At 39.0% G+C, this 9,791-nt stretch overlaps 1 pseudogene; it reads right to left on the bottom strand.

Moving 5' to 3' along the window:
- Positions 1-380: 380 nt before the first annotated feature.
- LOC121324859 lies at positions 381-7,189 on the bottom strand (annotated as a pseudogene).
- Between the last annotated feature and the right edge of the window lie 2,602 nt (positions 7,190-9,791).

The following is a 9,791-nucleotide window of genomic DNA, read 5'->3' as shown; positions in this document are numbered from 1 at the left end:
AGCTGTATATTTGGCGACCCTCTACCCTGGCATAATTAGGTGATAAATATGAACCGGGGATTGCAGGAAGCGTCGCACTTGCCAGGTCAAACATCCCAAAGTGCGTGAACTGGCAGATCTTTAAAGAGACTATCAATACCACCGAAAGCAGAAAAAGAGATCACACGGAAACCAGTGCTATAATTAAATGGAATGTCAAGTTCATTCTGTGTTCTGATTCCTCAGAAAAAAAAAAAAAAAACACGAAAAAAAAAACATGCATTTCTGACACAGCACCTGGTAAATTGTTTGAAACAACATTAAAGATTACCGCAGCAGACAGAGACGGTTGTCCGTTGTCCATTACTAGGACAGCCAACGTTTGTTTTATGACGTCTTTGTCAAGAATGTGACGTCGTGTCTTCTCCGTTGTGAACTCCAACAGTGAAAAGCTCCGGTTCGGTGGCCTTTAACAACTGATACGTAAGCCACGAATTCTGTCCCGAGTCAGCATCGATAGGTACAACCTTGCTGACGAGACACCCTGCAGCTGCGGAACGAGGCACTATTTCTGTCACTGAAGAGTCATCCTCTTGCATTGGATACAGCACCTTTGGGGCATTGTCGTTCTGGTCTTGTATACAAATGTTCAAGGTCTCATTACTGATTAAAGGAGGAGAACCACGATCTTGTCCATTAACGCGAATTTGTAATTATTTTAGCTTCTCGCAATCGAAAGACTGCACTGAGTGTATGACACCACTGTCGGAGTTAATGTAGACGTAGGATGATACAGGCATTCCTTGATACTGAGTGTCCACCAGAGAGTAGGAGATGTGTGCATTTTCAAATGGGTCTGGGTTATAGACCATTAAGGTAAAAAGAGACGATCCAGGAGAGTTGTTTTCCATTACAGACGCAGTGAATAATGGTTGAACGTTCAAATGTTGGAGGGTTGTCATTGTTATACGAAATTTCCAGAAAAAATTTTTGTTACTGTACCGAGGAGGCGACCTTTATTCAGAAGCAAAAATTGTGATGTTGTACTCTAGTGTTTCTTCTCGGTCGAGAGGGAGATAGGTGACCAAGGTAAAGTCGTTATTTAAAGTGGATTTTAATTTAAAAGGGGAAGCATAATTAATGATACTACGAACTTGGTCGTTTTCACTTGAATCCAAGTCATGGACGTTCAGAATAGCGATTACAGTTCCAGGTGGAGCGTCTTCGGGTACAGGACTGGAGCAAGGTTTAACAGTTATTCTAGGGGGATTATCATTTACATAAATTATATCCACAATTACTTTGCACTGGGTGACAAGTCCCCTACCGTCTTTTGCATGGACTATATCATAAAATCGTGCTTCTTCATATTGCAATTGCCCGATTAGACTAATTTCGCCACTCTTGGAGCCTACTTCTAAAAGCTTTGGTGGCAGGTCTAAAGTATGGCTGAATGAATATGCTATATCTGCATTTGAACCTTCGTCGCCATCGCTGCGTGCCAGACCTTTGCGGGTTTCCACTATCCACAGCTGTTAGTATTACAGAATACTCATTTTCTACTTTTCTTTCTAAATAATTTTCCAACACAATATCTGCATATTTTCTGCCATTATATCCAGTCTTAACATCCAAAGTAAAATAATTGTTATTAGTTAACGAATAGGATTTGAGGGAGTTAATGCCCACGTCTGGATCACGTGCACCTTCTAGCAAGAAACGCGCGCCTGGCAAAGCTGACTCGTTAATTTCCAACGTTACTGATTGTGCTGGGAAGCTTGGAGCATTGTCATCTATATCCAGAATCTCTACAGATATACTGTGGATTTTAATTGGGGTTATTAACACAACCTCAAACGACAGGATACAGGAAGGCATTTGCTTACACAACTCTTCTCTATCTATTTTTCTTTAATAAGCAAAGCACTAGTGTTTATATTTATGCGAAAATAGCGGTCGTTTTTTTTTTCAGAAACAACTCGAGCTTTTCGTGTAGACATTTTTTATTTTTATTTTTTCTAATCTAATTTAAGGTCTATAGCAATATTACCCACAAATGATTCTGGTTTCATTTCTTCGGGGACAAAGTAACGTACATGCCACAAAACAATAGTTATTGTCAAATAAATCATGATGAAAAAAAGAACTTGCCGTATAATACTCCAGCGTCCATTTTCTAAGACAGCTTTTACTCGAACAAATTCCAAATATTTCATGTTCCCTCTTCCTAATGATCCGCTATTGTCAAAATATCCAAAGCTGGCGATGTGATCCAGATCATTTTACAAGAAAACGCTCAATTCAATCTTTAAATAGATCCGTAAAGGTCTGTATCTCAAACGTAAATGCAGCTGTTTTATTTCATGTACACTGTATTGGGAGTAAGCTCTCTCTCTCGCTCTCTCGCTCTCTGACTGCTTTTAATATCATACTAGAGGAAGGCACTGATAACTCTGTTTGCTTTTACCAATACCATCGGACAACAGCGGCACACAGAGAATACATCAATAACTGCTGCTTCATAGTCATATACATCATTTCATTTACGTTACAATTCTCTCATATCAAACTGATTATTTTAACTATAAACTACATCAAACATGATTATCTACGTAATACTTTTTGTTATTTTGTCAAGGTGCTAGTGTGGTCCAGTGGTTAAAGCACAGGGCTTATAACGAGAACGTCAGCGCTTTAAGTCTTACTTCTGCCATTGACTGACTCACTCTGTGACCCCGGACAACTCACGCGTGCTTCATCCTCCTGATGAGATGTTAAATCAATGTCCTACTGTAAGTGATTCTGTATATAATATACAGCCTATCTTTGTAAACTGCTTTGTGATGGTGATCCACTATGAAAGGCACTATATAAATAGAATAGTATTATTATCTTTCTCCAAATATTAGATATACTAGTACTACGTTTAAATTTTTAATGGTTACTTGAGAGAGGTCGAATTTCAGCACATAATGTCAACATATATCACAGCTTTTCCGGTTCTACGATTTTACTTATTTAGACTATGTATTTTTATATAGATATTAAACATAGCAGCAGAGATCACCCCCTTGGATTTATGTTTTAGTGATGATGTTTAAAGCCAGCATCAACAGTTTATAACTGACAGGAAACACAACCAATAACCAGCAACACATTACACAAACTACATTAATAGTACATACACTAGTTCTGCAGAAATGTATAAGAACTATGGTTTATGAAGAAGAGTTTGCGTCATTTTAAACCAGGAGCATTATACCACAAGCAACGTGGATACACCATTGAATTGTTGGTCTCCAAAACAGTACGAAACAAGGTAATCTGAGATTCAATTCTAAATTCATGTTAAATGTACACAATGAATTAGGCGATGAATTAGGAACAACATATATTTGCATTATTGCTGTTATTGCATATTGCAATAACGCTGTTATTGCGATATTTTAAATTATATATATATAATATATTATATATATATATATTTAAATTTTATAGCATATAACATATGTCGTATATATATATATAATAACTATTTATCGTTATATCGTTATTTATATATATATATATTATCTATATTATATATATATATATATAATTGCACTTTTGTGCAATAACTACAATAAAATTAAACAAACCTCATCTATGGATCACTTCTGTTGCTGTATACATATTTTCCGCCAGGCAGTTGAGAAATTTTCCAAGTATTTTTATATTGTAGTCAAGTGGTAATGTGTGTTCACTATAAGGCCTAACAAACTTGAAGTCTTTGGTACTGGAACCTACCGTTAAGCACGGGTCATAGTTGTAGGAGTGACGGGTGGTACCGGTGCCCTCAAACTCCTCGTAGTTCTGTGGGAAATATGAGCTGGGAATAACATTTGGACCATCAACTAACAATCTGGATATTTTTACACGGCAAAACCTAACAGCAAGAATTAGAATACAAAGACTAAAAATAGGAAGGAAACTGCTGCTAAGGAGATTACCAAGTAGGCTGTCAAGTTTGTATTCATCCCTGCTTTTAGATAGACCTTTGACTTCCAATCCATCATCTGACAATTTATCTGAAACCAGTAAATGAACAGCACATGTTGCTGAGTAAGAGGGTTGTCCGATGTACTTGAGAAAGATGACCAGTCTTTGTTGAATCGCATCTACAGTACCTTGCAAAAGTTTTAGGTAGGTGTGAAAAAATGCTGCAAAGTAAGAATGCTTTAAAAAATAGATATGTTAATAGTTTATATTTATCAATTAACAAAAAGCAAGGTGAGTGAATAGAAGAAAAATCTACACCAAATCCATATTTGATGTGACCACCCTTTGCCTTCAAAACAGCATCAATTATTCTAGGTACACTTGCAAACAGTTTTTGAAGGAATTCGGTAGGTAGGTTGGCCCAAACATCTTGGAGAAATAACCACAGGTCGTCTGTGGATTTAGGCAGCCTCAGTTGCTTTTCTCTCTTCATGTAATCCAAGACAGACTCGATGATGTTGAGATCAGAGCTCTGTGGGGGACATAACATCACGTCCAGGACTCCTTGTTCTTCTTTACGCTGAAGATAGTTCTAAATGACTTTCGCTGTATGTTTGGGGTCGTTGTCATGCTGCAGAATAAATTTGGGGCCAATCACATGCCTCCCTGATGGTATTGCATGATGGATAAATATCTGCCTGTACATCTCAGCATTGAGACCATTAATTCTGACCAAATCCCCAACTCCATTTGCAGAAATGCAGCCCCAAACTTGCAAGGAACCTCCACCATGCTTCACGGTTGCCTGCAGACACTCATTCGTGTACCTCTCTCCAGCTCTTCAGTGAACAAACTGCCTTCTGCTACAGCCAAATATTTCAAATTTTGACTCATTAGTCCAGAGCACCTGCTGTCATTTTTCTGAACCCCAGTTCCTGTGTTTTCATGCATAGTTGAGTCGCTTTCCCTTGTTTCCACGTCAGAGGTATGGCTTTTTGGCCGCAAGTCCTCCATGAAGGCCACTTCTGACCAGACTTCTCCAGACAGTAGATGGGTGTACCAGGGTCCCAATGTTTGGACCATCAAACAACAACCTGGATTTTCTTTCTCACCAAAATCTGACAGCCAAAATAATAATTATGAAGACCAAAAATAGGAAGGACACGGCAGCTAAAGAGATTACTAAGTACGCCGTCAAGTTTGTCGTAGTTACTGTTTGCTTAGAGAGGTCTTTGAATTTAAATACATCTTCTGAGACGTTGTCTGAAACTAATAAATTAACAGTACATGTTGATGAGTACGAGGGCTGCCCGTTGTCCTTGACCAAGATGATCAGTCTTTGTTGAATAGCATCTACCTCAGATATATCACGCAAAGCCCTTATTTCTCCACTATGGAGACCGACAGTGAAAATGCCTGGATCAGTAGCTTTTAGCAACTAGTATGACAACCACACGTTCTGTCCAGAGTCTGCATCAACAGCTACTACCTTAGAAACCAGATAACCTTTATGTACAGATGTGGGCATCATTTCGGTCATGAAAGAGCTCTCTGATTGACCTGGGTACAGTATTTGAGGAGAGTTGTCATTTTGATCTGTTATGAAGATATTCACAGTAACGTTGCTACTAAGTGGAGGTGAACCGCTGTCTTTAGCAAGAACACAAAACTGGAAATACCGAAACTGCGTGAATCACCCCACTGTCTGGGTTAATGGATATACACGAGGACAAGGGCATCCAATGGACATAACTGGACAGTAAGGACTATGAAACAGTGCCGTTCTGTTTCCAGTCTAGGTCTCTTGCATTGACAGAGCAAATGGACAACCCAGGTGTATTATTTTCCATGACATATGCAACGTAAGGTGACTGATTAAATGTTGGCAAATTGTCATTTATATCCGAAACTGTAAATTGTATGGTTGTACCTGAGGAAAGAGGTGGGAACCCTTTGTCTGTGGCGGTAATGGTTATATTGAATTCAGACACTTCTTCGCTGTCTAGAGCAGTCTTCGTTTCCAAAGAGTAATAATTTCTGATTGAAGATCGTAATTGAAAGGGACGTTTTCTAAAATGAAACAAAGAAACTCGTTGTTCTCTCTCGAATCTTGATCCTGGATATTTATAATAACTACTTCAGTTCCCGCTGGAGAGTTTTCTGGGATTGGGTTAAATAGAGATTTCATTGTTATCACTGGGGCATTATCGTTTATATCAGTAATCTCAACAAGCACCTTGCAATGCCCAACCAGGCCAGCTCCATCTTTTGCTTGAACTTCGATTTCGTGGAATGCAGCTTTTTCAAAGTCAATTCCCCCTACCACTATGATGTTAACTGATCTGGATTCTATGCTAAACAATGGCCTGGCTTTCTCAGAAATATGACTGAATTCAAATGTTATTTCTCCATTTGCTCCCTCGTCTTTATCAGTCGCGCTCACTGTAACTACTAATGTGTTTATTGGAGAATTTTATGTAAGATTCACTTTGTAGAGTGTTTCAGAAAATAAGGGAACGGTATCTTTGGTATCCAGAACAATAATATCAATTAAGACAGTTCCAGATTTCTGTGGTGTTCCCCCCTCAATCACTGTCAGTAATAAAGAATGATGATGCTGCATTTCTCTATCCAAATCATCTTCTAGAACAATCTCCCCATATTTACCTCGTTGACTACTAGTGTAAACGTGTAAAACAAAATGTTCATTTGAAGCTAGCATGTAGTCTTGCACTGAGTTAATTCCAATATCTGGGTCGTGTGCCCGGTCTAGTGGGAAGCGAGCTCCCTTATTTGCTGACTCGCGTATTTCCAATTTTATAACTTCCTTTGGAAAACTGGGGGCATTGTCGTTTATATCTTCAATATTTAATGCAACATTGTATAACTCCAAGAGATTTTCAAGAACAAACTCAAAATGTAAAACACAGGAAGCCGTTGTCCCGCAAAGCTCTTCTCTGTCTATTCTTTCCTGAACAATGAAATCACCTGTATCTATATTAATGTCGCATTAGCGTCTGCTTCCTTGGAAATCTATACGGGCTCTGCGTGTTGCCAGCGTTTTAATATCTAATCACAAATCATTTGCTAAACTCCCAATCACAGATCCTAGTTTCATTTCTTCTGCAATAGAATAACTAATTTCTCCGATAGCCACTAGTATCACTGATAGGAATAAAACAAAATAATGTACTTGCCATTTAGTAGCACAGCATTTGTATCCAAGAGCCATTGTGTCCACTTGATAACAGGTTATGCGCGATAATCCGATATATATATATGTGTGTGTGTGTGTGTGTGTGTGTGTGTGTGTGTGTGTGTGTGTGTGTATTAATCAGCTGTTTAAATGTAAGTCCAATAGAGTTTCGCTAATCACAGTTTTTACAAGGAGTATCACAATACGTTGAAGTCTCTTGATGTCTACGAAGTTTTTGGACATGTGATGGTGTTGTAGCCTGTCTTTATACACTGTGGCAGTGGGTGGGTTGGTAATCTTTCAGCTCCTTGTTGGTGAATAGCGACACATTGAGTATTTACAGAGAACTACACCAGTTAAAAGGCTAAAAACAAAACTACCTGCCAGTCCCACAATATGTCAATATTTAGTTTTTGTTCTGTTATGTACCTAAATATGCACAATTCCCACTGATTTCAGAATGGCAGTCATATATAGTATATCGTTCCTGAAACAGTTGTGTACCTTACTGTAATAAATGTCTTACTCATATAATTCTCTTTAAAAAAAAAAAAAAAACACAAAAAACACAAAAATCTTATACCCATGCAACCGAACACCTAATCAAAATAATTCTGAAGCCTGCACAGAGATTACACACACACACACACAAATAAACGTGTGTGTGTGTGTGTGTGTGTGTGTGTGTGTGTGTGTGTGTGTGTGTGTGTGTGTGTGTGTGTGTGTGTACACTGAGTGTACAAAACATTAGGAACACCTGCTCTTTCCCTCAAATAGACTGACGTGGTGAATCCAGGTGAAAGCTATGATCCCTTATTGATGTAACCTGTTAAATCCACTTCAGTCAGTGTAGATGAAGGGGAGAGAGGTTAAAGAATGATTTTTAAGCCTTGACACAATTTAGCCATGGATTGTGTATATGTGCCATTCAGAGGGTACATGAAAGGGGGTTGGTAATAGGTACCAGGCGCGCCAGTTTGAGTGTGTCAAGAACTGCAACGCTGCTGGGTTTTTCACACTCAACAGTTTCCTGTGTGTATCAAGGATGGTCCACCACCCAAAGGACATCCAGCTAATGGCAGGCCAGTGGTCGAAAATGGCTCATTGATTAAAGAGGCCAAAGGACACTGACATGAATTGTGCGGAGCAACAGAACAGATGGGATACATTTAGTCAACTGACAGTCCAATACAACATTGGTACCAAAAGACCCATAAAAGAATGTACAACTCATCGTACCTTGACACAAATGGGGTATGGCAGCCAACGACCTAACAGAGTTCCACTTCTTTCTGCAAAACACAAGAAACTGTGATTGCAGTGGCGTAAGGAATGAAAACAATGGACACTGGAAAAATGGAAAAACATTGCCTGGTTTGATGAATCCCGGTTCCTGCTGTTTCACACTGATGGGAGGACTAGGGTATGAAGAAAACCACATGAGTACATGCATCCATCATGCCACATGTCAACACTGCAGGCTGGTGTTGGTGATGTGATGGTGTGGGGTGTGTTTTCATGGCACACATTGGGGACCTTGATAAAAGTGGAGCAACAGGATATCTGAACATCTTTTCCAATCAAATGTATCCCTTCATGGCAACAGTGTATCAATCTTTTAATGGATTTTTTTCAGGATAATGTCCCATGCCACAAGTCTAGGCTTGTCCAGGAATGGTTCCGCGAACATGACAGTGAATTCAGCTTCCTGCAGTGGCCTGCCCAGTCACCAGATCTCAAGATGGATTGAGCTATTTTGGAGTAGAGATCAACTACCAGCCAACTTGACACAACTATGTGAAGCATTGGAGTCAACATGGGCCAGTATCCCTGTGGAATGCTTTAGGCACCTTGTACAGTCCATGGCCCAACGAATTGAGGCTGTTCTAAGGGGAAAAGTGGGTGCAACTCAATATTAGAAAGGTGTTCCTAATGTTTTGTACACTCAGTGTGTATGTGTGTGTGTGTGTGTGTGTGTGTGTGTGTGTGTGTGTGTGTGTGTGTGACACACACAACAAATTCATAAAACAAAATACAAGGTGATTCATTATATCATGGTCATGTGGCACACCGAGTCCCTTTACTCTTAACAGGATATAGGTTATACACGAGCTTCGTCAGTTGACTTTTCACATGCATGTATCAACTTTCACATACACTGGAACACAGTTAAACACCATAAATCTGTACTATAGTGAAACGTTTAGAGAAATGTGTGACCACTTATCCACTAGTGTAACCCAAGAACAACACATTATACACCATAACAACTGGGTCTTTTATTTATACAACGTTTTAGATAATATAAAAAGGAAACGGTTGGCTGGTACATATTCTTGTTACCAGTATGTGGTAGACTTACCTGAAAGTAATCATCAGCTTAATTATCTTTTTTTTTCCATTCGTAGCAGAAGACCTGTAGTTATTTGTTAGTGTCTCCTGGCCATATGGTTTGATGTATTTAAAAATACTGTTGTCTAAGTCTGTTGTTAAGCACATTTGATGACAATGCGCTTGTGGGAAAAACTCACCCCAGCTAAACATAGAATAGTTTGGTGTAAAATATTCATTAGGCATTTTTGTAGACTTGCTCTAGACTGTGGTGACGTTAAACTTGAATTCCTCAACTTGACACTTT

This window comes from Polyodon spathula, chromosome 12 (assembly GCF_017654505.1).
Source record: "Polyodon spathula isolate WHYD16114869_AA chromosome 12, ASM1765450v1, whole genome shotgun sequence".
Lineage (NCBI taxonomy): Eukaryota > Metazoa > Chordata > Actinopteri > Acipenseriformes > Polyodontidae > Polyodon > Polyodon spathula.
The sequence above is the reverse complement of the archived record's forward strand: the minus strand, read 5'-3'. Positions and strand labels throughout refer to the sequence as shown.